Below are 16701 nucleotides of genomic sequence, written 5' to 3'. Positions count from 1 at the left end.
TTGCTGTGTTTTTTATTCCTTTACAAGAAGGGGGTAGTTTTAGCTGATATTTTTATTTGTAGCTAGAGATTCATGAGCATATGTGTTACTTGCAAGATGATAGCTTGGTGTTCACTGTTTATATATTTCTGACCAAAGTATCTTTGGCCAGGAAAAGCTCTATCTTTGACTGAATATGCAGTTTCAAGTTGGGCTAAATACGGTGTTGATATATTTTCACTTTGCTATGCCAATCATAAGAATCATAAGATGACGTACTATTTTCTATATGAATGTTCAGAGAACAGAGTTTATCTTCTGGTGTTATGTGGGAATTGCAGAAGTTGCTGATATGAGAATTCATGAAGCTGGCCTTAAAGCCTAGGGGAGATTTTAACATGACTGACCCAGGAAAATCCCAGCATCAATCTTTACCATCAGCTGATGTGACATAAGGCACAGCTACATCTTGCTTAAATCCCATTCGAATATTAACACCCTGTCACTTAAATTCGGATGATATAAAAGTGAAGATTTCATAGAATGTTTGTATTGAAAACGATGCAAAAATAACAAAACACATCAATCTTATTTTTGAGATGTGGAAAGCTAACCCCATAGAAAGTAACTGATGCTTAAAATCAGTTGATTGAGTTTTCATCACTTCTAAAACAGGGCTATTTCTGTTATATCCTACTGATTACTGATAGCTGCTGAAATTTTCTTGGCATTACCAAGTACTACTTTGTGTCTCTACTCTAATATTTATTCTGTTGCTTTTCTCCAGGTACTTAGAGAAAGTTTGCTTTAATTGATCATTTAATATTGAAACAAAATTATATAAAGGTAGAGATATTAGTAATATGGAAATTTGGAGGATTTTCATGAAATAATTAAAAGAAAGGGAATAAAACCTACAGTCTCTTTAGGAGGAAAAAAAAGTCAAAGTATTGTAATGATAAAGAATAGAAAAAATCAAATATTAAGATAGATCATTTAATGGAGTAATAAGATCTTTGTCTTTACATTCATGGGAACTCATTTATTGAAGCAAGAAAAAAATAAGAGAAAGAAAAGGAAAACAAAATAAATTTTACATGTGTAAGATTCAGGTCAAGAAATTATACATTTTATATTTAAATATTTGTCAAGTATATGCCTTTATGTAATTTAACTTTCCATGAAGTAAGACATAATTTTACTTGTAAAATGGCTCAGGTTTCATTTTAATAAAATCCAGGAAGATCTAGGAAACATATTATAGTTCAATAATTCTACCTGTGAGTTAAAGATGAAAAGAAGTTGGCCTTTTTCATATTTCAAATTTCTCTGGTACAAAGGCTGAAAAAATACTTGAAATGACATTTCTATTCACCCTTTGTGCTTCTGGTAGAAGGAAAAGAAAGGATGCCAACTGTAGTGGCAGTCTCTATTAGAAAGAACAAGGGTAATACCATGAAGGTACTTTTCATAGGCCACTCACCACCCACTTTTGTTCATGATCAACTGAGACTACATTTAAACTAGTGACCTAAAAGTTGAAAAGCTTCCGTCAAATTACTCTTCAAAAGTCTTCTAATAACAAGATGCATTGGAGGTACCCTGGCTGCCTCCATCCTCATCCTTTTCACACTCTAGCACTACATACAGCTGACGCACTGCTCAATTTGGAAGACAGAATTTGAGGGGAAATATAGTTTTGAAGATAGCAGCAAATTGGCTTCAAACTAATCTGTTTTGATGGAGATCAAAGTCGTTTCTTTTCAGGCAACAATTCTTGTTTCCCCTCCTCCCACTTCCCCTTTTAAGAATGGGCCTTTTATGGTATCCAAAAGTTGTTTGAGAAACAGTGATTTTCCTCAGTGCATGAATGCTGTTTTGCCTGACGGCTGTATTGATGGCATTCACTTGAGGAAAATAGGGCTCTACTTTCTCAAACCTGTTATGCTAATAAGGGTTAGTTATAGGTAGATTTTTTTCCTCCAGCGTTCTCACCGGCCAGTGAAACTTGTCACAGTCAAATGCTGGAGCCAGACCACGCCGAAATCGTGAGAGCCAGTCATGTGCATCTCTTCCTGACTCTGTGCAGTTATGTCATGTTACCAGCTAAACATTGCTATGGTGGGCATATTTATGCCACAGAAATCATCAAATATAACAAATCAGTGCCTTTCACTTCAAAGTTTTTTTGTTAAGCATTCATCAGCACACCACCCAATATAGAGCTAATTTCCTCGAGTATTTACATCAACAGAGTATGTTCACTCAAGCAGCTTCCTCCCTCTTTGTCTGTCTGAATTTTTAATCTATTTTTGTCATACTAAAGATGAGGTAAGGGTACTAAATAAAACTATGTTTTATACTCAAATATTCAAGTATTTCTTTTCTTCACAAAAGCGTTGTTTCCTTCCAAATTACCCTTTCATGTAACTCACATTCCATTTGGCCCACCCCACCACCATTTGCGTATTTCTCCTTTTTTAAACACAAAATTTCCATGTATCATCTCTGCCGTCTCATCCCATAAAATAGTAACACAGTTGACCCTTGAACAACCCAAGTTTGAAATGCACAGATCCATTTATATGCAGATTTTTTGAGAGATATAATATAAATCCTGCCTATTTGGAGAGCCAACCTTTTGTATACAAAGGGTTCCATAAGACCCACTGTGGGACTTCAGTATGTGTGGATTTTTTATATACTCAGAAGTCTGGAACCAGTCCCCTGTTTACCGCCAGGGAGCTATAATTAACACTTAGTGTGGCACTTAATATGCGGTCAGGCACATCTTATTTACTTTAAATTCTTTACTTATGGTATCATTGAGGATAGTTAGCTCATATTATGGACACATACACAAACTCAAAATCTCAGTGATTTAAAACAAATAATATATATTTCTTACTCACACTATATGTCCATCATGGATCATCTCCAGCTCTGCTTTTCATCGTTTCTACTTCCCTTCAGAATAGTGGAGCAGCTTCTATCTAGGGAAATGTTTTTCTAATAACAAACAAAAGTATAAATTTAAAAAATGGGTTAGTTCAATAGAGTTTGATAAATCAGTGTTCAACTAGTTATCTTAATTCAAATTATTACTTTTTACTATAATATGTATTGATCATTTATTTGAGTTTATTTCTAATTTTTTACTTACAAACCGAGATATGTTACTGAATGTCAGCTGCGTTAACTTTCTTTTAAGAGGCTATATTTCTTTGACATATGTATAATGCATCATTTCACTTGGTCATTAACCTGACCCTAACAAACAGGTCGATCTTATTATCATTATTATCGGGAAAATGAAAAGAATGAGACTCAGAAATGGAAAGGTTTATGAGCCACATTAGTTTTTCTCCCTTTGATTAAGAAATCAGTGCTGTATCCATTACATCACATTCTTTTAGATTAGGCTGTAGAGAACTATTATATTTTATTTTATCTGTTTTTGGAAGGATGGGAATGTTTCGTATTACATTAGTTCTGTATTTTCCAAAGGCTAATTTTGTGATGTTATATTGGGGTAAATGTACTAATGTTTAAAATATATACAATTTATTTTAAGGCTCTTATGAAGAAACACTTTAGAGAAATATGAATTGACTATTTTCCTCACTTGGAGATTATAGAATAGAATACAGATAAGAACCTGAATAAAGCACAATTGAGCAAAAGTTATTCATTTCTCAGATTTTATCTCAAAAAGTTCCTGATTCTGAGTACAATACTCCAAAAAATCCGAGAGGTCTCAAATAGTACTAGATAACATTGTTTTATAAATAGGTGAGGTTGAAATTGTTGCTAGTCCAGTGTTATTACAAAAAAAAGTCTGGCAAGGATTGAGAGAAGAAAATCCCAAAGAAATTCACACAAAACAGGGAAGATCACCATTCAATACTCTAATCAAATAGCTGCTTAGATTTGAGTCAGTACAACTAAAACAAAGGAGAGAACATTGGAGAGAAATGTGGTGGTGGAGTGGGCAGTTGGCAAGAAAGCATCAACTGTCCCCTTGAAGATCTTGCCCAGTATTGTAGGTGAGATCAGTCCTGCCTGGATCCGGAAATCTCAGAGTTTGTGCTTCTAATTATAAATAAAATAAAGGATACTGAAGCATGTGAAGAAGAGAGGTATGCATATCAAGATGTAACACAGACTACCACCTGGACATTAGCTAAAAGATACATTAGAATTCCATACAGTGCCACTAGATCACAGGATTGTTGCTTGATATTGAGCCTCTTAATGGTGGAATTTATTGGGGGTCCTTCCTCTAGCACAGTAATCCTAGAACAACCTCAATACAGATAATTCATCTAACGAATACATTTTTCTTTCTTCATCTTCTCTATCCCAGCACCAGAGGGAAAATAAAAGGAAAAAAGACAAGAACATGTGTGAGATTATCACATCCACCCACCCTGTTCCCAGTCCTTAGAAATAAAATTAGTTTTAAAATAATGAAGAAAATAATTTAAAAATAATGAGTAAGGCATCATATTAATTAAAATGAGACAGTTTTGCAAAATAACAATTATAGACATAAATTGAGACATCATTGATGAAGCCAGCTACACAGCAGAAATGAAGATGATCAATATAAAAGCCTGAAAAGATCTTGGGAAGAATAAAACTGTTTCATTTTATTCTTAAGGAGCTGATATTCCTTATTCAAACTGAGTATAATATAATGCAGGCTTGGACTTTTGTATTTACAACAAAAGCAAGAAAAAGGAAAAGATTTGGAAACTTTATGAAGGTACTATAAGAGTTAACAATTAAAAATTAAACAAAATATTCAGCTGGCCCTTCCTCACTCCATTTCTAGACTCTTAATTGGATATTTTCCTACATTATATGTTGAACAAAGGTATAAAGTATATTATTCTCAAGGCCTTGATATTTGTTCCAACATGGCTTATTTACGATAAAATTCTTAGTTCCTTTAACACTTCTACAAATAGTCAAAATATGCAGTTATCAGCAGTGAGTGTGTGCCTGATTGAAAAGAACAATCACTTACGAACTAGTGTTGAATCAAATGATCCATTCACCTACTGCTGGCGAGGTCATCCCAAGAGAAATTCAACCACAATTTGCCAAATGGATAACAAATGTATACGTGGGTAATGGAATAAAAGTATGACCCTTTTTGCAATGGAATAAAAGTATGACCCCCTTTGCACTTAATGTGTTCCTTTAGGAGTGAAGGATTGGGATTTAGGAGAAGATAAAAGCTGGCAATTTTCCTTTGACTTAAAATGTTTTTCTTACTGTTCTCTCTTTTTTTTGTTTTTGGCTGCTACTTTCTTATTTATGTTAACCTATGGACTTACATCTGAAAATGAGTGGTAGTGAAAACAATAATTTACTTGAAATATGTCTGTATTGATTTTAAAATAACAAAGAACATTTACAGTGAAGCACAGATTGACCAAATACAGTTCCTGGGTAAAATGGCCTATGTTTTGAGAGACAAGTAAGATAGAATATTTTTTGTATTTTAAAAGATTTGTAAGAAACATATAAACAAACAAAAATATGGAACCAAAAACAAAAATTAAAGAATAATATGTAGAGTCCATGTGTGAACCACAAAACCTACAATTTTTACATGTGACCTTTTACTTTTTTTGTGAAAGGTCAGATGTACTGACCTTTGAATGATTGATAATCATTCAAAAATTAGCAGAAAGTGTCCATTATATTTATGTAAAGTATAAAGCCAACTTTAAAATAGAAAATATATTTTTAAAAGTGTTTATACCCCTATAATGTAGCATTAGTTTATTATATTAAATTAATTAAGGGATCATACATTTAACCATGTCAAAGATGTATCTCACATTAGCTAGCTAAAAATACAAGCAGGATTACTTGTCAAGAATATATTCAATAAATATCTATTAAAATAATGGGGACTATCTTATCTTTCGTATTTAAGGTACATAAGGAGGCAGAATTTTAAGTGGTTGGTTAATAGGAGGGAGGTTGATTGTCTTTAGTGTAGGGAAGAGGAGATTAAATGAGATAGCAGGTAAATTGCAAAGAGTTTGAAATGTAGAAAAAAGTGTTTGAGAGGCTGAGGGGTTGGATTACCTTAGGTCAGGAGTTTCAGACCCATCTGGCCAATATGGTGAATCCCCGTCTCTACTAAAAATACAAAAATTACCTGGGTGTGTTGGTGCATGCTTGTAATCCCAGATACTTGGGAGGCAAAGGCAGGAGAATCAGTTGCACCTGGGAGGCGGAGCTTGCAGTGAGCTGAGATCATGCCACTGCACACCAGCCTGGGCCACAGAGCGAGATTCTGTCTCAAAAAAAAAAAAAAAATGGTAATTCTTTTTATTCCAATTTTCTAAAAGGAATCTGTTTTCCTGTTAACTCATAAACTCATAAAAGATTTTAGGGTGAACAAGAAGGTACTGGGCATTTGAAATAATGAATAAAAAAATGAAATGTAAAAGAGGAGAATGGATACATTCCAAGAAATTCCACTTTATTATTTTACTAGCTCTTCTATTGAGAAAAAAGGGTCAATTGCAATTTAAAGAACAAACTGACACTTTGGATGCTGAAGATACAGATGGCTAAGAGATCAATATTAATAATAATAGCATCAATACCTAATTTTAATTGATGCTATCATAAGCCAGGAACTACACTAAGCACTTGAAAACTTCTCCATTTTTAATACTCCCAACAAAGCAGAAGTAACTTTTCCTATGTCAAAGAGAATCCTGTTGCAGATGTGGGATTAGAATGCAAGCTGTTCTACCCTACACTCTCTGTACTATTATTCTATGCTGTCTTCTCTAAGGAATGAAATTTCCTTATTCCCTTCAGCTTTGCTTAGACTTGCCCACAATCCCTTCAATAGCAAAGTACATCTACCTATAAGGTGAATCATTGTTTCTCTTTCAAACATCTACTTGATAAGCCTTGATTTAATTTTTTGTGGTTGCTTGATGATTCTTAACAAAAGTAAAATAAAATTATTATACAGAAAGTGTCCACTGACACCCAGAACATACAAATTTTGCTACTGCTTTAAAACTTCTGGTTCCACCTACCAGTGCAGTGACTCGCTCTGATGCTTTGATTCTCTTTCCTTTTCCTGGCTTTTTCTTGTTGGAAACTGCAATAACAGGTATAACAGCTCAGAGACAAATAGCAGGAGAAAATAGAAAATGATGAGAAACAGACCAAGAAGTTGAATGTTGCCACCTCCAGTTACCTGAAGGGGAAAAAAAAAACCACACATTTGACTAATGAACGAATTGGGTGGAAGTCTAAAAAGGTGTTTTGTCAGCTTGCAGCATGTGTTTTCTTTTAATCTTTATCCATTCTTCTCATTTTTGAATAGTTTCAAGAAGCCATGGAATTTAATGTCTGGGCCTCAAGGAATTATTATTTTTAGCCCTGAGGAAAAATTTCTGCTGCCTTGATCTCACTACAGAATTGATCTTGTTCCAAAACAGTTTGAATTAAATGCAAGCTGTCTTACAGCATGACCCTCTGAATTAACAGGTCCTGTCAGAGGTATTCATTTGTTTTTCTGATATCTTTGAAAGGTTCTAGAAATTTCAGGGTTTTTACTTCTCTTTCCCTTTTTTGATGAATATTTCTTGTAAAATAGGATGCATTTTTGCTCTGAAGATGATACAGGAGTTTATGATTCATGAATGTTTCACAGCTGGTTCGGGTACAGTGTGCGTGAATCATAGGCACTGCATCGTAAAATTTATAATGTCACGTATATTACAAGGATTACTTTGGATATTTGCAATTTGCTCTTTTGCAATCAAAGATGCTTTTATTTTTGTCAGATTCATTATGTTTATTTCATGGCAATGCCCTTTTTCATCTTGTTCATCTGGCAAATTCCTACATATCTTTTATTATTGTAGTTGTAATAAAAATATGGAACACAATACTTACCATTATAACCATCTTTGGCATTAAGTACATTCACATTTTTGTGCAACATCATCACCGTCTGTTTCCAGAACTTTCTCATCCTCCCAAACTGAAACTCCGTACTCAGTAAACACTAACTCCCCAAACACCAGCCCACAGCTCCTGGCACCCACCATGTAACTTTCTGTCTCTATTAATTTGACTGTTATAGCTACCTTATATAAGTGGAATCATATAGCATGTGTCCTTTTGTGTCTGACTTATTTCATTTAGCAAAATGTATTGTTTGTTTTTCTTTTAATTTTGCCATTCTTTATTTTTCCGTTTTTATTTAGATTCAAAGGGTACATGTACACGTTTATTATATGGGTATGTCACATGATGCTGATGTTTGGGGTACAATTAATCCTGTCACCAAGGTAGTTAGCACAGCACCCAACAGTTGGTTTTTCCAGCCTTGCTACGCTCCCTCTCCGCCAGCCCCCTCTAGTACTCCCCAGTGTCTTTTGTTCCCAAGTTTACGTCTACATGTATTCACCATTTAGTTCTCACTTATAAGTGAGAATATGTAATATTTGTTGTACTATTTCTGTGTTAATTCAATTAGGATGATGGCCTCCAGCTGCATCCAGGTTGCTAAGAAGGACACAATTTCCTTTTTTAGGGCTGTATAGTATTCCGTAGTGTATATGTGCCACATTTTCTTTATATGCTCCACCACCGATGGGCACCTAGGTTGATTCCATGTCCTTGCTATCATGAAGAGTACTGCTGTGAGCATACAAGTGCCTGTGTCTTTTCAGTCAATTTATTTTCTTTTGGGTGGCATTGCTGGGTCAGATGGTAGTTCTATTTTTAGTTCTTTGAGAAATCTCCAAACTGATTTCCACTGTGGCTGAACTAATCTACATTCCCACCAAGAGTATATAAGTATTCTATTTTCTCTGCAGCTTCCCATCATCTGTTGTTGTTTTACTTTTAAATAATAGCCACCCTGACTGGTGTGAGTAGGTATCTCATAGTGGTTTTGACTTGCATTTCTCTGATGATTAGGGATATTAAGCATTTTTTTCATATATTTCTTGGCTACTTGTATCCCTTTTTGTTGAGAAGTGCCTATTAATGTCTTCTACTCATTTTTTTATGGAATTTTTTGTTTTTGCTTGTTTAATTCTTTAAGCTACTTGTAGATTCTGAATATAAGACATTTGTTGGATGTGTATTTTGGGAATATTCTCTCCTGTTCTGTAGGTTATCTGTTCACTCTGTCGATGGTTTCTTTTGCTGTGCAGAAGCTCTTTAGTTTAATTAGGTCCAACTTATCAATGCTCATTTTTGTTGCAATTGCTTTCGAGGACTTAGTCATAAATCCTTTGCCAAAGGTGATGTCCAGAATAGTGTTTCCTAGGTTTTCTTCTAGGATTCTTATAGTTTTAGTTCTTACATTAAAATATTTAAGCCATCTTGAGTTAATTTTTGTATGTAGTAAAAGGTAGGTATCCAATTTCATTCTTCTGCATATAGCTCACCAGCTATCCAAGCTCCATTTATTGAATAGGGAGTCCTTTCCACAGTGGTTATTTTTGTCAAGGGTTCCCTTTTTTTAGCAGTGTTTTGTAGTTCTTCCTGCAGAGATCTTTTACCTCCTTGGTTAGATTTATGCCTAGGTATTTTACTTCTTTTGTGGCTGTTGTAAATTGAATTGTGTTCTTGATTTGGCTCTTAGTTATTGGTGTATAGAACTCCTATGGATTTTTGTTCATTGATTGTATCCTAGTACCTTGCTAAAATTGTTGATCAGTTCTAATAACTTATTGAGAGAGTCTTTAGGGTTTTCTAGGTATAAAATCATATCACCAGTGAAGGCAGATAGTCTGATTTTTTTTTTTTTTTTTTTTTTTTTTTTTGCTGTTTGGATGCTTTTGTTCCTTCCTCTTGCTTCCAACAAATACATGAAAAAAAAGTTTAACATCTGGCTAGCACTTCCAGTGTTGTCCTGAATAGGAGTGGTGAGACAAGATCTCTCTGTCTTGATCCACTTCCAAGAGGAATGCTTGCAGTTCTGATCATTCAATATGGTGCTGGCTATGGGTTTGTTGTAGATAGCTTTTATTATTTTGAGATATGTACCTCTGATGCCTAGTTTCTTGAGGGATTTTACCATGAAGGGATGTTGAATTATGTTGAAAGCTTTTTCCGCGTCTCTCGAGGTGATCATATGGTTTTAGTTTAAATTGTGTTCATGTGATCGGATCACATTTACTGATTTGTATATGTTGAAATATGATGAAACAACCTTGAATCTCAGGAATTAACCCTACCTGATCATCGTAAATTAAATATTTGATGTGTTGTTGAATTTGACGTGTAAGTATTTTGTTAAGAATTTTTGTGTCTGTGTTCTTCAGAGGCATGGGCCAGTAGTTTCATTGTGTGTGTGTGTGTGTGTGTGTGTGTCTGTGTGTCTGTGTGTGTGTATGTGTCTTTGCCCGGTTTAGATATTAGGTGATGCTGGCTTCATAGAATCAGTTAGGAATCACCCCTCCTTGATTTTTTGGAATAGTTTTAATAGAATTACTATCAGCTCTTCTTTGGACCTCTGGTAGAACTCAGCGGTTAATCTATCTGGACTGGGGCTTATTAGTACTATTTTTTGGTTGTTAGGTTTTTTATTACTGATTCACTTTTTGAACTCAATATTGGTCTCATCAGTGTTTCAATTTCTTCCCGATTCAATCTTGAGAGGTTGTGTGTTTCCAGGAATTTTCCCATTTCCTCTAGATTTTCTAGTATGTGTGCATAGAAATGTTCATAGTTGTCTATGAGGGTGTTTTGTATTTCTGTGTGATCGGCTGTGACATTACACCACTTTTGTCATTTCTGATTGTGCCTACTTGAATTTTTCTTTTCTTCTCTTTATTAATCTAACAGTCTATTGATCTTGTTTATCCTGTCAAAGAACCAGCTATGAAACTATGGTTTCATTTATCCTTTGTGTGGAATTTTGGGTCTCAATTTCATTCGGTTCAACTCTAATTAGAGTGATCTTATTTTCCTTCTAGCTTTGGGATTAGTTTGTTCTTGTTTATCTACTTCCTCTAGTATAATGTTAGATCATTAATTTGAGATCTTTCTAACTTTTTGAGGTAGGCATTTATCACTATAAATGTTCCTCTTAACACTGATGTTGCAACATCCCAGAGATTTTTTATGTTGTGTTTCTGTTTTGATTTATTTCAAATAATTTTTTATGTTTCTGGCTTGATATTGTTGTTTACTTAAAAGTCACTCAGGAGCAAGCTGTTTAATTTCCATGTAATCATGGGGTTTTGAGAAATATTATTGGTATTGCTTTCTATTTTCATTCCACTGTGGTCCAAGAATATGGGTGCTATGATTTCTTTTTTTTTTATTTGCTGAGACTTGCTTTATGACTCAGCATGTGGTAAATCTTGGAGTATATTCCCTGTGCAGATGAGAAGAATGTATATTCTGTGGTGCATGGGTGGAGTATTCTGTAGACGCATATTGGATCCAGTTGCTCAAGTGTTGAGTTTAAGTCCAGAATTTCTTTGTTAGTTTTCTGCCTTGACGATCTGTTTAATGCTGTCAGTGGGGTCTTGATCTCCCTCACTGTTATTGTGTGGCTAAGTCTTTGTATAGGTCTAGAAGTACTAGTTTTGTGAATCTAGACTCTACAATATGGTGTGTGTTTATGTTCTAGATAGTTAAATCTTCTTTTTGAATTGAACCCTTTATCATTATGTAGTTCCTTTCTTTCTTTCTTTTTTGTTTTTAGTGTTGTTAGTTTAATCTCTGTTTTATCTGATATGAGAATAGTAATCCCTGTTCTTTTCCTTTTCTGTTTGCGTAGTAGATCTTACTCCATCTCTTTACTTTGAGCATCATTACTTTACTTCGTGTATCATTACATATAAGGTGGGTCTCTTGGAGACAGCAGCCATATGGATCTTGGTTTTGTTGTGTTTTTAATCCAACTTGCCACTCTGTGCCTTTTAAGGGTGGCATTTAGGCCATTTATGTACCAGGTTAATATTGATATGTGAAATTTTGATTCTATCATTAAGTTGTTAGCTGGTAACTTTGTAGTTTCTATTTTGTTGTTGCTTTATAGGGTCTGTGGGCTATGTACTTAAGTATGTTTTTGTGGTAGCAGATATGGTTCTTGGTTCCCATGTTTAGAACTACTTTAGGATTTCTTGTAAGGCTTTCTAGTGGTAACAAATATTCTTAGTACGTGCTTGTCAGGAAAATATTTTACTTCTCATTTGCTTAAGATGCTTAATTTGATGGAATATGAAATTCTTGGTTGGAATTTGCTTTCTTTAAGCATGCTGAAAATAGATCCCCAGGCTCCCCTGGCTTGTAAGTCTTCTGATCAGAAGTCTGCTTCAGCCTGATGGGGTTACCTTTGTAGGTGATCTTTCCTTTTTCTCTATCTGCCTTTAAGTAGGAGTTGAACAATGATAACACATGGACACAGGGAGGGGAACACCACACACCAGGGCCTGTCAGGGAGTGGGGAGCTAGGGGAGGGATAACATTAGGAGATATACCTAATGTAGATCGCGGGTGGATGAGTGCAGCAAACCACCATGGCACATGTATACCTATGTAACAAACCTGCATGTTCTGCACATGTATCCCAGAACTTAAAGTATAATAATAATAATTTAAAAAAACAATGAAATTTGCTATTTTGAGCTTACTGCTAAAAAAAAAAATTTTCTTTAGTATTGATGTTGGACAGTCACGTGGCTGTATGCCCTTGTGAAGTCATTTTATATAGTATCTTACAGATGTTCTCTTGATTTCTTGTTTCTGGATGTCTACCTTTCTGGCAAGATCAGGGAAATTTTCTTGAATTTTTCCCTCAAATGTAATTTCCAGGTTGTTTTCTTTTTCTCTTTCTCTCTCAGAAATGCCAATAATTAATAGGTTTGATTGTTTTACATAATCCTTTATTTCTTGAAGACATTGTACATTTTAAAAAATTCTTTTTTCTTTATTTTTGTCTGACTGGGTTACTTCAGAAGGCTTATCTTCAAGCTCTTAAATTCTTTTATCTGATAGATCCAGTCTATTAATAAAGCTTTTGATATATTTTAACATTTTTCAAGAGTTTTTTTGATTCCAGAAGCTGTAATTGATTACTTTTTAAGACGTTTATCTTTTTCTTTAATTCCTGAATTGCTTTAGAATTTTTTTGTGTGTTAATTTTCAAGTTTGTTTTGGATCTTATTGAATTTTTTTGCAATCCATGTTTTATATTATTTATCTGTCATTTCTGAGTTTCCATTTTGGTTAGGGACCATTGCTTAAAATCTAGTGGAATCCTTTCGTGGTATCACTACATTCAGATTTTCATGATGCCAGAATTCTTGCACTGATGTTTTCTTATCTGGAGACACTAGGATTTTTAATTTCTGTAACTTTTTCATGCAGGTGGGATATTTTCTTTGTTCTTTCTTTCTTTTTATCAACTGGACACCATCGTGGGAGCTGTTTGCTGGTGTTTTCCTCTCCAGGATCTGGGGTATTCTTCATAATTCCATTGGATTCCCGTTTTTCTTCTTAAAGTTCACAGAGTTCATTTTTATGATTTATTTTGCTATTTTCAAGTGGCTGAGGCACACCAAAGTCTCTAATTCATCATTTTGACAAAAAAAATAAAAATAAAACTTTCCTAGGTTTTCTTCTAGGAACTATAGTTTTAGTTTTTAGTTTAAGTATTTAATGTATCTTGGGTTAATTTATTTTTTTAATATTTATTTATTTATTTATTTTTGACACAGAGTCTCACTCTGTTGCCCAGGCTGGAGTGCAGTGGCATAATCTCGACTCACTGCCAGTTCTGCCTCCTGGGTTCATGCCATTCTCCTGACTCAGCCTCCCAAGTAGCTGGAACTACAGGCACCTGCCACCACGCCTGGCTAATTTTTTGTATTTTTGGTAGAGACGGGGTTTCACTGTGTTATCCAGGACGGTCTCCATCTCCTGACCTCGTGATCCGCCCTCCTTGGCCTCTCAAAGTGCTGGGATTACAGGCGTGAGCCACCACACCCAGCCGGGTTACTTTTTTTTATATGATGAAAACTAGGAATCCAGTTTCATTCTTCTGTGTATGGCTAGCCAGCTGATTTAATAGGGAGTTTTTCCTCATTGCCTATTTTTGTGTACTTTGTCAATGATCAGATGGCTGCAGATGTGTGGCTTTATTTATGTGTTCTCCAATATATTCCATTAGTATGTGGGTTTGTTTTTCTACCAGTAGCATGCTGTTTTGGTTACTGTAGACTTGTAGTATAATTTGAATGCAGGTAGTGTGATGGCTTCAGCTTTGTTCTTTGGCTTAAGATTGCTTTGACTATTTGGGCTCTTTTTCACTTCCACTTAAGTTTGGAATAGTATTTTCTAGTTCTATGAAAAATGACATTGGTAGCTTTATAGTAATAGCCTGGGGGCCCAGCCGTCAGTTCGGCAGATCAGAATGAGAATTTAGGGTGCTGCTTTTGGGCCTGCCCCTGGCTGCCCATGGACCAATCAGAATGTACTTCCTCCCCTATGAGGCCCATTAAAACCCCCAGACTCAGCCAGACTCCAGCAAATGACATAACAACTTGCCTGCAGATAGGAGCTACCCACCCTGGGTCTCCTCTCCACGAGGGCTTCACAGACAATGAGATGACCTTCCTGCAGAAGGGAGCCACCCACTGTGGATCTCCTCTCCACTGACAGCTGGACCTGGGACTACCTGCCTGAGGAAAGGAGCTACACACTTTGGGTCTCCTGAGAACTGTTCTGCCACTCAGTGAAACTCCTCTCTGCCTTGCTCACCCTCCATTTGTCTATGTACCTCATTCTTCCTAGATGTAGGAAAAAAACTCAGGACCTGCTGGTTGGGCAGGACTAAAAGAAGAGCTGTAACACAAACAGGACTGAAACAGGCACCCCCTCCCCCACACCACAATGCAAACAACAAGAAGGAGAGAAGAGCTGTGGCCCTTTATGGAACCCAGATCTAAGGGCTCCCCAAACCAGGGCTGTGACACCCTCCTTGGGGTTCTGCAGTTCCTGGCATCTCCAAGCTTCCACAAGCCACCATATTCCCCTCATCCAGATGCAGGTGCCTGCATCTGGTCCAACCACAGGCTTACATGGAGCTTCCTCCTATACTGGCACCTGGAGCTGCCTGCCCTCTTGTAGCAGCCAGTGTGCCTGGCTGTGTTCAGTGACTGGACCCCACATTCACTCACCTTCACACCCCTTTGCCACTCTGCTTTTGGCTCACACTTGGCAGATGTGGGATCTGGGCCAGTGGCACAAACCGAGCACAGCTTGTCAGGCTGCGTAGGTGGAACAAGCCCAGCAGTCACAGGCAATCCTCAGGTAGAAGGTGCCATTGGCCGCAGAAGTTTCCAGCTGGCGAAGCAACACCAAAGCTCCTGTGATACTTGTACTTCAGTAATTAAAAATAAGCACTCCTCATTTCTGTATAAACCATTTCTTTCACTTGCATGCTAGATGAGTGCTTCTTAAAGTCTCTGTTATAACGGGTGCATTTAAATGAATTACTAGAAAAATGAAATACAAAAGATGTAAAATGAAAGCCATTTTAACTGTTAGATTCAACATATATAAAATTACTGTCAAATCACTTTAAAATTTTCTAAACACAACTCAGTATTTAATGTCTCATCATGATCCATAATCACTTTGCAGAATGACACTGGTTATTGGACCTCACTAGCACTTAGGACTGGAAATGTAATTGGCAAGGCCCAATGCAAATCTAAAACACACACCTTCTCATTGTGGGCTCTTTACTCTGACTCTGATCTGATTGAATTCTACTGATTCCATGTATGTCTACTCTGAAGGATGTTGCTTCATAATTTCCCTATGTGCTTCTTACATCATAAGCATCCATTGCTCTACCTGATCATTTCCATCAGCATGCAATACTGCCATTATATCTTGCAATTGAACACAAAGCAACAACAACAAAATTTCTCTTGGTCCCGTAAACCTTCTAGCAATTTATCCATTTCTGTGCTTCCCTTCACTGTGGAAACTTCTCAAATATATTGTTTATACTGGCCTGAAGAAAGTTGTGGTTATTCTCCTTTCCAGAATTATCTGTTGACTCCATTGTAACCAGGATTTCAGTCACATTAATCCACTCAAATGGCTTTTTTTTTTTTTTTTTTGCATTTTCAGTGCCCATTCCATTGACAACTTAATTTCTCATCTTACTCAACCCATCCTCATGATGTGACAGAATTGATAGTTTCTTCTTTATTTAAAAATTTAATTAGTTGACCTACAGTGTACCCCAATCTCCTGGGACTTTTTCCATACTCCCAGGCTGCTCTATTTTTGTTTTCTTTGATACTTCTTCCCCTTAACTTCCCTGACTTTTAAAAATTGAAACACCCTTCTTTCAACTTTAATCTCTTCTTTTCCTATTTCCATTCACTCCAAAGATTATTTCAACAGATCTAATGAGTTTAAGTGGTATATGCTCATAACTTCTAATTCAAATGTGTAGTTTAGCTCTCTGTCTCAAAACTATAGATCCATGTCAATCTGTAACAACAGTATTTCCTTTGGTTACTAGAGAAACATCTTTTGTAGGTTGGGTTTTCTGGGAAGCAGACTTTGAAATTAAGATTCAATTACAGGATCTTTATTAGGGAGTGTTTGGGGTATCAACTCCTATTGAAGGGAGGGGAAGAAAGCAGTATTGTATGTATGGAGAAGTTAAACTTC

The 16701-nt window shown here is 35.9% G+C and overlaps 1 protein-coding gene across 2 annotated transcripts in view; it reads left to right on the top strand.

Annotated features, from left to right (window-relative positions):
- The window catches only part of PCDH15 (protocadherin related 15), a 1779889-nt gene that overhangs the window by 1453938 nt on the left and 309250 nt on the right, over positions 1-16701 (top strand). The gene's annotated exons all lie outside the window — the stretch shown is intronic.

The sequence above is a fragment of the Pan paniscus genome, chromosome 8 (genome assembly GCF_029289425.2).
Source record: "Pan paniscus chromosome 8, NHGRI_mPanPan1-v2.0_pri, whole genome shotgun sequence".
Taxonomy (NCBI): domain Eukaryota; kingdom Metazoa; phylum Chordata; class Mammalia; order Primates; family Hominidae; genus Pan; species Pan paniscus.
The sequence above is the reverse complement of the archived record's forward strand: the minus strand, read 5'-3'. Positions and strand labels throughout refer to the sequence as shown.